Raw genomic sequence first — 17141 nt, 5'->3', positions numbered from 1 at the left:
GATGACTGCAATTCACTACCATAAAATAAATGCCAAACCACTGTGATGGCTGCATACATTTAATTTAAATGAACTGTCAGCAGTCAGCTCAAAACACAGGTAGCAGCTAACTTTGTCCAGTAAAATGAAAACAATATATTGTTTGTCCAGTTGTAACACTAAGCTTAAAACGATCTCAAACATCATCAGCTCCTGCTCTCCAGCAAATGTGAAACTTAGCTTGTGTTGTTGGCAACTAGGCTTTCTAGCAAAAAAAAAAAAAAAAAAAAGCTTATTACTCTCTTTCCTGTAAAGCACGTGTTTTTAGGAAATCACAAGAGCTGAAACTGTTCCACCTCTAAAACTACTTTAGAATACATGCTTTTGGATAACGTCCCTTTTAATAACAGTTTTATCTTACTTGGAAACAACTTGGCATTCAATTCTAACAGGCAGAAGCTACTGGCCTTTATTATTAGGACATGCTGCCCAACCCATGCTGTAATGAACTATTTTTATTCTCCTCCTTTTTCTTATGTGAGGTCGCGACACGTTCTTCCCTGGTGAGATAGCAAACAGATTCCCAGCACTGTGATCCTCTGTCCTCCATGCAGCTGTCACCCAGGTTCTCCTCTGGCCTTTCCCCTGCTTCTGGAGTTTCACACTGTCACGTTATGCAGATTTCTTTCTGAAGACATTATGCTTTTTTCCTGGAGGACACTGAAACAATACAATCTTTACCTCTGCTGCTTCTTGGCTAGAGATGGTAGGAGGAGGTATTTGTATAAAAAAGGATCTAAATTGGCTGCCTGCGGTGAGAAGGAGGAGACACCTGTATACCTAAAGGTAGGACAGTTGCAGAAAATATCCCTTTTCTCTTCCCTCACAATCATGCCTCCACATGTGGGAACAAATGCAGTGACAGAGCACTCAGGCAATGATAGAGAAAGCAGGAGATCTACAGTGTGAGCCCTTAATCATCTGCAAAACTTGCAGATTTGGGGGCTTGCAAATGTTTTTTTAAGGTTTAGCCCTACATTTACACATTAAATGCATATTTAGGTACCCTGGGAAAGAGGCCTTGATGTTCAGAGACATTGTACAAATGCAATTCTTATTTTGCACCTGAAGTTCACATTGACAAAGCAAAACAAGCCCACTTGATCTAGTGAGCTAGAAATGGATTTAGCTGTCCAACTTGGGAATCCTTCCAGAAAGCATATTAGTTTTAATCACCTTTTACACAGGGAGATAAACTATTATTTATGTTTGAAAAATGTCTTTTCTTTCAATGACCTTACCTACTGCTAAAAAGACAGGAAAAGAGGGTTACTACTAAAGAAGCATCCAGGCTTTTTTTCACAGTCATGGATATTTGGTATTGCTATGATAATATGTTTGGCAAATAGAGCACGCAGCTGGATGGGAAAACTCTTTAAAATTCAACAACTCAGCTGTATGGCTTGTACAACAAATCATTCCTCACACTGAGCAAAGACCAGGCTTTTTTCATCCACTTTTAGGGGACCTAGTTTTAGTGGTCAGAATAGCAATTTATCTATGTGCATCTTAAGCATAAAGCCACAGGTAAGCTATGGCTAGATCTCCTTTAGAAAGCTTAGCTACTAAAGCCACATCAATAAAAACCCTCATAAAGATACGGATATAGGAGTAAAAAATGTACATAGAAGTGCTGCTTATACTGGGCAGGGCACAGCCATAATTTGCATTAGTATGAACTCTTTCATAACAACGTCTACTTTGGGTTATTTTTGCCTGTTTAACTACATCAGAACAATTAAGGTGGAAAAGTCTATCAGTTCAGTTATCTTCTAAAGAGGTGGAAATAATTCTGTGGACTGAAAATCCTTTGGAACAGAGTTCCACTCCATGCAAATAAAGGTGGACAAGGCTTTTTGTTTGCTTGTTTTTGCTGTGATGGTGGGTCTAGGACATGGGCAAGCTGAGATTTATAGGTGGAGTTAGTATTTTCTGTTAGATCAACTAATCCTGTTGGAAAAATTAGACATGTTTTTGTGTACACAAGCCCTTCTTTGTACCTAAAAGTTCATCTATTTTTTTCCAGTCCATGCCATGGGCTGATAAAGGTGGTAGGCTGGGCCAATAAAGTTGGTAGCAGGAGAATCAAGAGATACACAGAGGAGAGTGAAAGCAGTTTGGTTCACACACACTGTAAGAGCATATTATTTACTTTGAAGCAAGTCTTATTGTATAAGCTTACTCAGAATAATAAAATTTGATCTAGCTAACCAATTCCATTTTATAATAAATATACACAGACCAACACTGTTGCTATGATCCTGGAATTACACATCATCTAGAAGTATTTCAGTATTGGTTTACTTTTTTTTTTTCATTCATTTTCTAAGAAAAATGGAATTTGTAACAGATTTTTACTTTCTCCCTAATGGAAGTGATCTCATCCACAGAACACAAAACTGCTGACTGGATTTAATCCAAACGTCTGGTTGAAAGAGGCTAATGCTAGACAATTTCTGTTTAAGAGCAGAACAGTATTTTGAGCAATTTTGTGACTTACATACAACAACTGCTATAAAGAAATCAGTACAGTAATGGGGGGAGGGGTGTGTGTGTTATGTTTAACTATATTAAAAGCCACCAGCAATGTTTTAAAATCTTTATCAAAATATTTGCATATTTCACATTTAGAACCATGATAAACCAGAAAACTTAATTCACAGGCAATTGACAATACAGCAACTCACTGAAATAATTAATAAAACTGGTTACTGATGTTATAGTATTCTTACCCTTACCATGGAGAAAGAGGTTATGAGGCAGGCATAAAATCCTTAATATAACACCTGACATGTCAAATATTTCTGCCTCCTACAGAAGATGAAAAACTATAGAGATATGCAGCCTTTGCCTTCTAAACCAGTATATAATAGAGAAATGTGTAGGCTATTATAATATAGTGCAATGTCCCTAAAGGCAAAATAGAATGAAAAAATTAACATAAAACCAAATCGGATTAGTAATCTTAAACCAATCTAGTTCTCTACTGAATTATGTAAACTGATGCTAAAAACTGCCTGGATAAGTAAATAATCCTTTGTCAAATTATTCTGGTTTTCAAAGTAATTTTTGTTTATTTGAGTTGCATGTTTTCCTCTCTCTCTGTCTCTCCATTTTACAGAATTTTCATATAAGAAAAAAGGAAAAATATCTACACACTGCTAGTCTTTGTTACTCAAATTAAATCTTCGAGCAAAAGTGGCAGATAGAATCAACACAGAAAGGGTTGATTGTGTTTTTGAAAGATCTAGTTAAAAGTTTTATCACTTTCTATTACATACATGTAAGATTCTTAAGCACAGCACAAGTGAAACCATAGATAGGAAGTGCATGGTGATTAAGAAGAAAGAGGGTGATATTTTTAGGGGACTGATACAGACAATTAATTTTGTAATATCTTAATGCATTGGGTTTGAAAGCTTTGTAAATCAAGTAATAGAGATGTTTTCGCCTTGTGTCTTTATGAGCCAATGAAGTCAAGACACTTGCAAAATTCATGTTGGACCATTGTTGGACTCTTCTAATAATGTGAGTGATGAAAGTACAGTATTATCCAATCAAATAAGACAACCAGAGTCTACTGGGTATATGTACTAATGCATATTGCATATAAATATATGTATACAGTGGATACTAACAATAGAAACTGCAAGTTTGGTTGTTTAGTCAGAAAATTAACTGTCGTGGTAATATTCTCTCCAATATATATCATCTGCTTAGCTTTTGCCAAGATAATGGGCATGGTAACAACTGTCAGGGGTTTATTTTGTTAGAAAACTTACTCAACACTAATACATGTCCTATGCCATTATTCTCTTTTTACTGTACAAGTGTACATTTATTATAATAAAAAGAATAACTTCTACACATATTTTTAGGGAATAGCTATTCAATTGCTCTTTTTCATCTGTGTAGAATATTCAATGTGGGAAACAACTGGAGTATTGCTCAAAAGCTTTCTCAGCTCTACCGAACCAGCAAAAGTAGCAAGTGAGGATGTGGGATAAAAGACAGCAACATTTTAACTGACAATATCATACAGCCAAACTGGCTTTAGGGCTGGGGTGAAAACAGTGCTCTTCCTGTCATGCATGTCGTTGTAAGCAATAGAGATTTAGTCACTGGAATTTACAAAACAGATGCTGAAGAGAAAAAATAAGAGTGAGGCTCGCCTTTGACATCTGTGTTGACTCTTCAGGAAAATGAACAAAGCATGCATTTTTTAAAAAAGTAAATTAATGTGACCAAACCACAGGCAGCAAAATTCACAGCTCAAACAGTTTGAAGTCCTTAAAAATGATTTCTATCTATTCTGTGCTTTCCATAGAGAAGAGCAGGATGATGAAAGTCTTGTGCAATGGATATTTGAATCTAGTCCAGGGTGGTTGTAATTTAAACACAGGGTGAAAATTATTCCTGGGGCTATAAATGCAGATGATTTTTTGGGTGTATTGACATTTCTAGACAGCTTGTCAGTCTTCTTCTTGAAGATGGCACTTCATTGTATTGTCAGAAAGAAAAGCAATGCTATTTATGACATATTCTGGGAGAAATGGTATTGTTTGCATGCAGGGATGTCCATGATGGAATGGGCTACTGAAGAATGAATGTGTCAGTGCAAAACAAAACATTAAAATATACTATATAAAATATAAGCTACACTGAGATCTGATGGTTCTTTAGTATAGCATTATAAGGCATAGCAAAGACGCGAATGAATTAGAGATTTTTTGTTTTCTTTTCCTCTGTTGCATGTCTTAAATTATCATGGAAAAGAAAAACATATTTATATATCTTAATAGCTAACAGGAAAAACCTTTATTAGCCTCACTGTGATATAAATTCTTTCTAAACAGGGCAGAAGAATTACAGCTAGGCTGGGACTTGTTTAAGCAAAGCATCTAATAGCATTTTAGACTCCCTAGGGAATCCTCTGGGGACTCAGCTGCCACTTCAGAAAGGACTGGATCTCCTTCATATCCTGTAACATTTCTGCCAGCCCATCCACATGTCTCAAGAACCTGAAGATTTCTAAAAGACCCTAGCCATCTACTTTTGGGCAGTTAAATCCTACCTATGATGTTTACACACTAAGACAAAGTGGGTACTAAAGATCTGATGTCATTTTTACTTTGCACTGTAATCAGTTGTCAACAACAGTGCTGAAGAGCTCTGAAGACTTCTATCAATCTGTCCAGTTTGATATGTTGCTGCACCATGTGTACTCCAGTGCTGAGACTCAGTAACAGTTCTGAATTTGTCATACAGAAAAATGAAGAAAAAATCTCTTCCATTTCCACCAAACCAGACCCTGCAAAAATCCTGCCTAATGCGAATTGTCAACCTCTAAAACAGAAGGGTTCTTTGCTGACTCTTCTCTTCTGCCTGCATAGCATCTGGAGGAGAAGATAATCCTCGTGTTTGGCAATGGCCATGATGGCTGTTGGGTAAATTCCAGAGCCACATACTGCTGTCTGAAATGTATTCACAGTCCAAAGCCTGCCTATGGGGAATCTCTGTCTCCCACAATTCAGCCTGATATCTTCATGACATATGGGAGCCCCTGAGAGAAAACTGGAAGTATGGACACTAATAATGCAGGAGGTCAGTGAAAATGTTGAGAGCACAAAAGACCTAGAACAATAGAACCTCTAGGACAGCTAGAAATAGATATGAGATTCAGCTACATGGAGAACAGGATGTTTGGAATGGGTGCTTCACCTGTTTTTATTGTAGAATGCACTGAAATACACAGCATACTGAAAGAGTGGAAAGAGCCATCAGTTTGGCTACTTATTAGTTTATGGTAACTTATAATGGATTATATTTAATTTTTATTCTTTAATATAATTTTAATGTAGCACTTTGAATCTCATATTTCAAATACGTATACTGCTTTCCAGGAGAGGGCAGTCGCTTCCCAGGATCAGCTGGCTCCCATCACATTCTTAATCCAAGAACTGTAACTAGAAACAGTGACAAAGACAGAAAGTTTCTTAGGCAGGGCACAACCAGGACTCCAAGAGGTGAGTCCATATTAGACAAAACTGTCTTGGACAAGACAAACTAAAAGTTCTCCACTGTCTCCCTGAAGAAGAAAGAATGTAAATATGCTAGTGATAGTACATCAGTAATAAGCAATGTGCAAAAAGGAGGCACAGAAGTGGAGCAAACATGTCACCTCAGATATACACGGGCAAATAAATAGCATAACCTGAACTTTGTCTAGGGAAGACTTCTCCCTATCTATTACACAATTGTCATAAATCTGTATGCTATAAAGGCATAAAAGCTCTAGAGGCAGCCAGGAGCTATGACTGGCCTTTTATTTCATGTAATTTCATTCTTCATTTCATTTCATTAATTTTCATGTTTTTTATAAAACAATGTGAGGGGTTATTTCTGTAAACAGCATGTAATAAGTCAGACTGCTTTTCTTCACTTTCAGTCGTCCCTGTCCTCCCTCTACCTGTCTCCACCAGGTATGTGATTCACCCAAGAGAGCTTTGAACTCTGCTCTGGAGTAAAAAGCAGGGTAGCCACATCAACAAGATACAGCAGTTAAAGTAATTACCCTTAACAGCATCTGGCACAGACACTCCTGAGCTTGTCTGAGATAGTATGTTCACGTATTATGTTTCATGGTTACTGAAATCCGCAGAAGATACTGGCTCCTCTCCTGAGGTGGTGTAGCAGCACTAGTGTGGTGCTCAACAGGAGTTAGTGAGTCCTCTGCAGCAGCTCAGGTGCTGACATGAGCTTATCTGTAGCTATTGTTGCACTGCATTGTAATCTGCCCTGCAGGAGATCAATGTAGCAAAACTCATGGAAGGCAAAGGTGATTTTTTTTACCAAATATCTAAAGGAGTTGATTTTACCCATTCAAACTCATTCTCTCGTAAAGTTTATTTGCTCACACTCCTACACCCGTATGCACTCAAGCATCTCTTGGTGCTGGACTTCTATGCGTCCAAGTGGTCTGCCCAGGATCACTGGTGGAGCACAAGGGATGCTGGCTACTGAGTCCTCATCATGTCTCTGGGGTTATTTTTGATTAGCAATGGCTAATTAGTTTTTGGAAAGATCTTTTACATCATTTAGGAGTCAGAAGCTGTAATGGGGTGGTCCTTTTCTGCAGCCTGTCTTCCTGATCAGTTAACAGAAAAAAAGAATGACATAGTGTGGTATGTAGTCATGTAGTTTGAGTGCTAGAAAAGGAAGGACAAGGCACAGTGTGTACCTTTCAGCTCTTACATTTTAGATGGAGGATAGAGCATATATCACCTGAATAATAATCTAAGAACTGAACCACAAAAACTAACAAAGAATTTTGATTTGTTTAGAGAATCAAGCTGAAACTTGAAATACAGTAATAAACAATAATACAGAAAATTGGTGAACATATTGACAGGACCAAAGAACTAGAAAAATAATCTTCTAAGAGCAATGTATTTTCTACAGGCTTACAATAAGGATAGAAAAAGACAGGTATAGTCAGTGGGTTAGGATGAAGAATTTCATGCTACAGAGTTGAAGGACAGAGGATTTCATTGCAAGGGAAGCATACTGGCTGTTTATATTATGAAAATAGTATTAGGTTAGGAATATGTTTGAAACTTTGAATTTAATCTCAGTTCACTATATTAGCTGGAAATTGGACCTAGATCTTTGCTAAATTATTTTTAGTGCATTTGCTATCTCACCATCTACCCACATTACAGTCAAATCCACTTCCTGCAAGTTCTGTCAGAGTCTGAGACAAGTGCCGAAGATGAGTGCGTTTGATAGGCAGGGGGATGCATCCTCCAAAGGGCAACAATGACCATAGCACAGTCTGTATACCCTCACACTTTTCAGTAGCGCAATGTATTGTCTAGGTGGACAATCATAAATAATTACACACATAAATACATGTGCATAACAAAGACTAAGTTTCAGAACTTTCTTCCACTGCAGTACTCAAAGAGAATGTTTTGTTAGCTGCATTGTCCTTTTCCAGGAAATTTTACCTCCTCTTCCCCTTTCCCTTCATTGAGAGTTTTGCTCCTGTGAACTTGAGGAAGGGCAAGGGTTTCCATTTGTCTCTGGGTTTGCCTTCATTTTATTAAGCTGTGGTTGTGCCTTGTGACATCTCCCTTGCCCTGGCGCACTCCCCAGTCCTAAGTCAGCTGCCACTCTTGCCAGACCTTTAGTGAGAACTGCCACGGTGCCAGGATGATGCTGACTCAGAAGTACACACAAAAGACTGTCTTCTCCTCAGCAATTACATCTATAACCCATTTCAGAGGGTGATCTGTGTCCATGCCCAGAGCTGGATGTACTACTAACTCTCTGGGTAAATACATATAGTCTTTTCATTGCCCCCACTCTTCAATGCTGGAATGTTCTTGCAGTGATCCTAGTCCTTCCAGCCTGACTGGTAAAGATTTCAGTATCAGAATGTCCATTGCCTGCTGAAGAGGGCACAAAGACTACGTCTATACTAGTAAACTAAACATGACCAGAGCCTGGTCTTGCACACAATCCCATGATGGTGCAAGTGGTTCAATTGTTAGCACATTCCCTGGCATAGCTCTGGCCCATGCTGGCTAGCATGGTCTCACACAGTGACAAGACATAGTTTGGGGGCTGACAGGGTCTAGGGACTTTCCCAGAAAGCAGTGTAACTGTCCATTTAATTTCTGATAAAACCTAGCTATGTTTGTAGAGTCTTGAATGCAGGCTGTACAAATGTTCTGACTGCATGAGTAATGCCTGATGACATAGTATTCCTCTTTACTGGCGTTCATTAGAACACATACGCAACTGCAGAAAATATCATTTTTTTTTTAATTCACATTTGAACTGAACATATCTTCATAAGTAGGAGCTTACCATAAAATTAAAAAGATCATTTTTTTCATTGTCAGAAATTGAGAAAACAATAGATGAGTCCCTTATCATTTTTAGATCCAAGAACTCATGAACACATATGCATGTGAATTTGAGTAGGGATTCCTATCTAGCAGTAGTTCCACTGAATTCAGTGAGCATTTTCCCACATAAGTGTTTGCACAGTGAAGGCTGGATGGGACAGTGAGGGGAATGGTCTTCTTCTCCCCAAGAATTTTAAAGAGCTCAATTAATTTCTCTGTCTTGAATCAGCACAGTAACAAAATCTCCAACAGTTTCACAAACAGAAACATTTCACACACGAAAAAAAACGTTGATCAAAAAAGTGTGATTTGGGAAGGAACAAAAAATAAGAGATGAGCTGTTGGCAGATTTGAACAGAGATTTATGTGGGAAGAAGTAACAATACACTGGAAGGATTTGGGGGAAAATGACAGATGAGCAAAGGACAGGAGTCAGTTAAATTAATTATATTAGTCTTATCATTTCCATTCCAGTTTACAACTAAGGGTAGGCTTGCTAGCCACTGTGATTGCTTTGCCATATAAAATGCAGTCCAGGCCACTGATAAATGTCAAGCTGTTCAATTCTTCCATCTATTACTCTCTAAACCAGATTAAAGGCTATGGCAGCTCTCTCAAATATTTATAAAAAGACAGTTTTGGAAAGCAGACAGCTATTTTGCCATATGTCTGAATGGCTGTTCTTCAATATGTTCTTGAAGAGTAATGACAACTCTTAAATTTTTCAAGGGCAATTTAAAGGGACCCTCTTCATTTACATTTAGTCCACAATTTGACTTTTTTGAAAAAATTACTAAAGGGCCATTTTTAATGTTTGAACACATGATTTTTTTTTTTTTTATCAAGCACATTTCCTTCTACTTTTAAGTACTGTAAGGCAACTGTGTGGAAAGCAAAAGCAACGGGCTAACATAACACAAAAAATGCAAAATAAACATACACATTCGGGAAATCCCTTGCTGTTCTGTTGTGACGATGTGGCATCACCAAGCTCCAGGCTTGGCATTTCTTTTCTGTGATAGTAAAAGAAACTGTTCCATGGTAATCTAAGCCTCTCTCTCTCAATAGCACTCCTCTGGACTTGAAGACTGCATTGACATATCAGCATCTGTAATGAACAGCAGAAATCCATCCCTTAATTTAATTTATGTGTTTAAAATTAAAAAAAAAAAAAAATCTCTCAACCTTCAGGAAATAGGTAAAAGTGAGTTAGAAAAATCAGACAGATTAGTAAGCAGTCACACGAATGTTTGGGAATAAAGCAGAAGGCATTTGTAAGGGTGTCTGGAATGACTTCATGCAACAGATGGTACTTTGTAAGAGCACTTGCATTTCAATTTCACTTCTGCACCGTGCATTTGTTTGTATTAGGGAAGCAAAACCTTCACATACAGCTCTAAAATATCTTCAAATGTAATTTTTCATGAGTTAGATTTAGGAGATTAATGTTCAGGTTTTAAAGAAATGTATTGCTATCCTTTTATTTACTTTTTTCTTTCATCCTTATTTTCACTATCCTCCTACCCTGTCAATACATGAAATGAGATGCAGTGCCCAGTATTTTGATTTTTACCACACATCTTTAGTTGTGTTTGTTTCTGATATGTTCTTATATTTACTTACATATAAAAGGAAAACTAGAATGCTCTAATCTGTTGATCAGCAGACTTAAAACGTTCAGTAGCAGTTCCCCTGTGAACAAAAGGCCCTACTTTCTACCCATGACTGAAAAAGCTTTGCAGCATGAACACAAGATCAATAAACAATCAATGGTACTGAGCAGAGTTTTGGTAGAGATTTTTACACACAAATGACCACTTCCATTGTATTCTGTGTTTCTGTAGCATAGCTCAGTGGTTCTCAACCTGTCTTCCGCAGACCCCTGGGGGGCCGCGATGTCCTCACAGGGGGTCTGTGAAGGCTTAAAGCAGGGCTGGGGAACATCCAGCCTGGAAACATTTGGTCTGGCCCGCAGCAAGCACTGCACCTCCTTTTCCCACAGCCCCCTCCCCTCAATGCTCCTCTCATACTCAAGCCCCCCTCCCCCCCCACCTGCTCTGATGCATTAGCATATTTGGTGCTAGTATGGTGGGATCCACTTTAACTAAGCGCTTTTTCTCTTAAAGACGTTTTCTTAACCCAACGGCCCTCTTTAGGGCTACAATGGGACTGAAGTCTGTTCCTCCAAGTGGTGGCCCTGGACACGTCAACAAAAATATATGGTGACTGAACACAGACAAACAAGGGGGAAGGTGAGAAGAATCGTAAAAACTTTTCATCAAATTTTAATGTGAAAATTGGCATCAAATTCAGAATTAGGATGTTAAAATACCATAAAATGGGCCATTTGAGCAAGAAGAGTGTTGATGCTATTATTTTAAATTCATATGGAATCATTGCAATAAATATATTATAATAAGAGTGTGTGCATTAACAGATTAATTTATTTCCCCTTCTCTCCAAATTTGAAGACCCTTCATGAGAAAATTGAAATAAATATTTGATGCAGGCTAGTGCTTTAAATCTTGAATTAAGCCTTGGTGGTCTGTAGCCACAGAAGGTATTTAAAGAAGGTCTGTGGTGAAGGAAAGCTTGAGAATCCCTGGCATAGCTCTATCCCTCCCATTTTCTCAGGGTGTTTTGATGATGTCTCTGGACTCTGAGGAATACCACCATCACATCGTAGTGTTGGAGGTATAGCACCAGACCCTCTTCTTACCATCTGGGTTCCTACAATAATTTATATCTGAAATAGAAATACAGAGTGAAAATAACAGCATTCTGGAAATCTGAAACCAGCTGTTATATGAAGGTATCAAGTGTTTTCCTACTTGTTTAATATTAGTTTTATTTACTGGAGAGTCAACATCACAGATAAAACATCATCCCATGTTTCTGTTCATTCACAATAGAGACATTATTTCAATAAACTACTGTTTTGAAAGTGATCAACAAACCCTGTAATAAACTGTTCTTTAGCTGGCCTTTATATGATTAGTTTTTGATGCTTTAAGTAGTCTTCTTTATACTTGCAGTACAATATGCCTACTCTATGGTATGCGTACTGGCAGCTGACTAGTCCACTAAGACTGGCTCATATTCAAAATGCTGACCAGTCTCAGCTGCCTTTTACTCTGGACCAGTTATGGGGAGACATAATCTGACTTTTGTGGGGAGGATTTTACCTTGATAATACATTTTCAAACATAATTGGACTTCTGAAGCCTGTTCTGCACTTCCTTTTAACAGCAATCAGGCAGAAACGTGACTAAGCTGAACACGATCCCACTCCACAAGGTTCAAGAGTGTAGCATTGCTAGGTTGAATGAGCAGCAGTACTGGAAAGAAAAATAAGAAAAGTCATCTGGAAGAGCAAAGTGGGAGAGAGCAGGGAAAAGGGAGGGTGAGAGACAAGAATAAGGTATAAGGAGAAGCACTGAAGGGTACAGAGAAGTAGAAGAACACTACACAAAGGAGAAGCCAAACCGAAGTCCATTCTTCTACGCACAGTATTTGGACTTTTGCAGTGCATAAGCAATCTATGAGGTTCCTAGAATGTGTTGATGATAACTTCCTTCTCCAAGTGATAGAGGAGCCAACAAGGAGAGGTGCTCTGATGAACCTTGTTCTCACCAACAAGGAGGGGCTGGTGGTGAATGTGAAGCTCAATGACAGCCTTGGCTGCAGTGACCATGAAATGGTGGAGTTCAAGATCCTTAGGGCAGTGAGGAGGGTGCACAGCAAGCTCACAACCCTGGACTTCAGGAGAGCAGACTTTGGCCTCCTGAAGGATCTGCTTGGCGGAGTAGCATGGGATAAAGCTCTGGAGGGAAGAAGGGCCCAAGAAAGCTGGTTATTATTCAAGAATCACCTCCTCCAAGCTCAGGAACAATGCATCCCGACAAAGAGGAAGTCATGCAAAAATGCCAGGACGAACAAGGAGACCTTGGATAAACACAAACACAGAAAGGAAGCCTACAGAGGGTGGAAGCAAGGACAGGTAGCCTGGGAGGAATACAGAGAAACTGTCTGAGCAGTCAGGGATCAGGTTAGGAAGATCAAATCCCTGACAGAATTAAATCTGGCCAGGGACTTCAAGGGCAACAAGAAAAGCTTCTATAGGTACATCAGTGATAAAAGGAAGACTAGGAAAAATGTGGGCCCTCTCCAGAAGGAGATAGGAGACCTGGTTACCCAGGATGTGGAGAAGGCTGAGGTACTCAACAATTTTTTGCCTCAGTCTTCACCGTCAAGGGCTCCAGCCACACTGCCCAAGACGCGGAAGGTAGGGGCGGGGACTGGGAGAAAGAAGAACTGCCCACTGTAGGAGAAGATTGGGTTTGAGACCATGTAAGGAACCTGAAGAGGCACAAGTTCATGGGACCTGACGAGATGCATCTACAGTTCCTGGGGGAACTGGAAGCTGAAGTTGCTAAGGCACTATCCATCATCCATCGTGGCAGACTGGCGAAGTTCCCACTGATTGGAAAAGGGGAAACATAACGCCAATTTGTAAAGAGGGAAATAAAGAAGCCCCAGGAAACTACAGTCCAGTCAGTCTCACCTCTGTGCCCAACAAGATCATGAAGTGGATCCTCCTGGAAACTATGCAAGGACACATGGAAAATAAGGAGGTGACTGGTGACAACCAACATGGCTTCACTAAGGACCATGACAAATTGTGCCTGACAAATTTGGTGGCATTCTACAACAGGGTTACAGCACTGGTGGATAAGGGAAGAGCAACTGTTGTCATCTACCTGGACTTCTGCAAAGCTTTTGACACTGTCCCACACAACGTTCTTGTCTCTAAATTGGAGAGACATGGATTTGATGAATGGACCATGTGCTGGGTAAGGAACTGGCTGGATGGTTGCACTCAAAGAGTTGCACTCAAAAGCTCGATGTCCAGGTGGAGAGCAGTCATGAGTGGCGTTCCTCAGAGGTTGGTGTTGGGGCCGGGCTGTTTAACATCTTTGTTGGTGACAAGGACAGTGGGACTGAGTGCACCCTCAGCAAGTTTGCCAATGACACCAAGCTGTGTGGTGCGGTTGACACGCTGGAGGGAAGGGATGCCTTCCAGAGGGATCTTGACAGGCTTGAGAGGTGGGCCTGTGCAAACCTCATGAAGTTCAAGAAGGCCAACTGCAAGGTCCTGCACATGGGTTGGGGCAATCCCAAGCACAGATACAGGCTGGGTGATGAGTGGATTGAGAGTAGCCCTGCGGAGAAGGACTTGGGGTTATCAGTGGATGGAAAACTGACTATGAGCCAGCAATGTGCACTTGCAGCCCAGAAAGCCAACCGTATCCTGGGCTGCATCAAGAGAAGTGTGGCCAGCAGGTCGAGGGAGGGGATTCTCCCCCTCTACTCTGCTCCCATGAGACCCCACCTGGAGTCCTGTGTCCAGCTCTGGGGCCCCCAACATAAGAAGGACATAAACTTGCTCAAGCAGGTCCAGAGAAGGGCCACGAAGATGATCAGGGGGCTGGAGCACCTGCCCTATGAGGACAGGCTGAGAGAGTTAGAGTTGTTCAGTCTGGAAAAGAGAAAGCTCCGGGGAGTTTTATAGTGGCTTTCCAGTACTTAAAGTGGGCTACAGGAAAGATGGGGAGGGACTCTTTATCAGGGAGTCTAGTGATAGATGGTTTTAAACTGAAAGAGGGTAGATTTATACTAGATCGAAGGAAGAAATTCTTTACTGTCAGGGTGATGAGGCACTGGAACAGGTTGCCCAGAGAAGTGGTGGCTGCCCCCTCCCTGGAAGTGTTCAAGGCCAGGCTGGATGGGGCTTTGAGCAACCTGGTCTAGTGGAAGGTGTCCCTGCCCATGGCAGTGGGGATGCAACTAGATGATCTTTAAGGTCCCTTCCAACCCAAACCATTCTGTGATTCTGTGATTCTATGACGTTATCAAGTGGCTGGTTTATGCCAGAAGTCCATATGAACAAATTCAGCCTTATCAATAAAAATGCACTAAATTTACATGTAAAGCAAACCCCTGATTCAAAAGAAACACAGAATAATCTGAATATTCTCTCATAGTTAAACATATCTTTCAAAAGAAAATAAAAATCATGGTAGAGAACATAGTCAGGAAAATAGAAGGAAGAAACATACATACTCTGTCCTTTACACTCTGGGATGCTACATAGTCTAATCCGGTAGCAGGATCAGTTGTGAAACTTCATGGTCTGTTTTCATTCCCATCAGGATTCCTGCAGTAGTTTTCTTCAAACCCCACATGTGTGAAAATTTCATGTGTAAATCTGTAATAGAATGAAAAATACCATTATAGAAGAAGTGATTTTTTCTGTTTGTGGCTCAGTTCATGCAACCCGAAAGCCAAGAAAATGGATACTCCTCTTGTAGATCTGATGTCTCTGCCTGAATATTTTTCTGTAAAATAAGCTGCCATAAAAAGTCTCTCTATCTCCACTGGAATGCCCCAAAGAACCACCAGCCTCATGTCCACAGTCTACAGAAAATTCATTAGTCTCAAACGGCAACAGTACTCTATATTTTCATGCAGCTGATATATTTGACTTTTACTGTCATATCTATTGTTTCTAACCTACATGGATTAAAAGAGGTTAACATAAATAACTGTAACATTTTCTTTGAAAAATACAGAGAGAGGACTCTGACTAAACAACAGAGGGTTTCCAGTAACACAAATGTCACACCTGTGAATCAACCTGAAGAGCAGATAGACCTTCTTGCATGCTTCTCATATAATAACATATTAACAGTTAAAAGGCTCATCAATATAATGATACTACTTCAGTTTCATTTTTCATGTACTATCTCTTACCTAAACAACAAAATCCTGGCCCCGTTTAAGTTAAGGATGAAATTTTCATTGTGTTATTTTTTTTCAAGTGAGTATTTTGCTTGAACAAGGGCCACAAAACCTGGAAGCATATGATACCATTTTAATCAAAATGGGACAAATCACACAGTGTCTTAAAAGCGTATCTGTCTTATTTTTCTGGTATGAGATAAAAGTCAGAGTGAGCAATATGTGGAGGAAACTTTTCATTAAAAATTAACCTCAGCAATAAGTAACAGTCTTTGATAATCTATGGTATAGAATTGCTTAAAGCACACTATTAATGGATAGTTCCGAAAGCATCATTCATAATATTTAGACAAACATGACAAGACCAAACTTTGATGTGTGGAGTGTGCTACCCACCCACTTCTGGCATAGTAACCCCTTCTGAGTTCCATCTTTTATTCCTCTGTAACCCTCCCCTTTCTTTTCTTGCACTCTAGAAGATAAACTGAAACAAAATACACTTCTGATGAATCAGTATCATCTTACATATGTCTTACCTAACCGACGTTCTGCACTTGTTATATTTATCAAATTTCAAGCCATAGTCTTACACAAACATGCATGTTATTCCGCTATCAATAAAAGAAAATGAAAGATATTAACAGAGTACTTATACAAGGAAACTCATTAAAGGTGTCCTGTTTTCAACAGGAAGGCCCTGTTGAAACTGAGAGGGGATAGCATATGAAAAACAATAGGTCATTTTGTTCAAGCTGTTCTGCTATAGTTTTCTGACAGTGTGTGACTTTATCTCCAGCTTCCCATGTAGCATTTGCTTTGAAATGTTATTTCTTTCATTTATATTAATGGTGGAAAACTGAATAAAGCTGATTCTTCTGGGAGTGGTACAGGGTACTGTTGCTGGAATAGGTAATGAGGAACACAGAAGAAGGCAGAGCAAAGACAGAGCCTTCAGCGGTACGGAGTATTGCTTCTGAAGACAAATATTAGCTTAGTGCATGGCAGAGGGATTTTCCCAATCAATGCTCTGAGACTTCGTACTATTCAGTTTTATATCTCACTTGTAGTTTCCTTGCATGTTAGTTCCTTATCTTGTAAATGCCTTGTTCATAGAGGAGTCATGAGCATACACATACGTGAAGTTATGAATTAATCAAATGTGATAGCAAGGAGGACCTTGAAGTATGTAGACAGTGACACAGAATACTTCACTTCTCTAACACTCCCCTACAGGATTATAAAGCAATGAATTTGTGAGACATCTGTGACTCTTTCCATCTCTAATCTCAAATTCCTTGTGTTCTTCAAAATGGTTCCAGTTCAGCTACTCATTCATTTTTGCTCATAAAGAAATGTGCATTCTAGCTGGTTCTGGCTGAACAGAAG

The 17141-nt window shown here is 39.5% G+C and overlaps 1 protein-coding gene across 1 annotated transcript in view; it reads left to right on the top strand.

The window, feature by feature from the left end:
* Nucleotides 1-805: 805 nt before the first annotated feature.
* Nucleotides 806-17141, top strand: part of MAP3K4 (mitogen-activated protein kinase kinase kinase 4) — a 124286-nt gene continuing 107950 nt past the window's right edge. Inside the window, exon 1 of the mRNA XM_074818645.1 lies at nucleotides 806-825. The gene's annotated coding sequence lies outside the window, so the exon portion shown is untranslated. The remainder of the gene's footprint in view (nucleotides 826-17141) is intronic.

This window comes from Strix aluco, chromosome 3 (genome assembly GCF_031877795.1).
Source record: "Strix aluco isolate bStrAlu1 chromosome 3, bStrAlu1.hap1, whole genome shotgun sequence".
NCBI lineage: Eukaryota > Metazoa > Chordata > Aves > Strigiformes > Strigidae > Strix > Strix aluco.
Note: the sequence above shows the minus strand (reverse complement) of the source record. Positions and strands in the feature narration are given on the sequence as shown.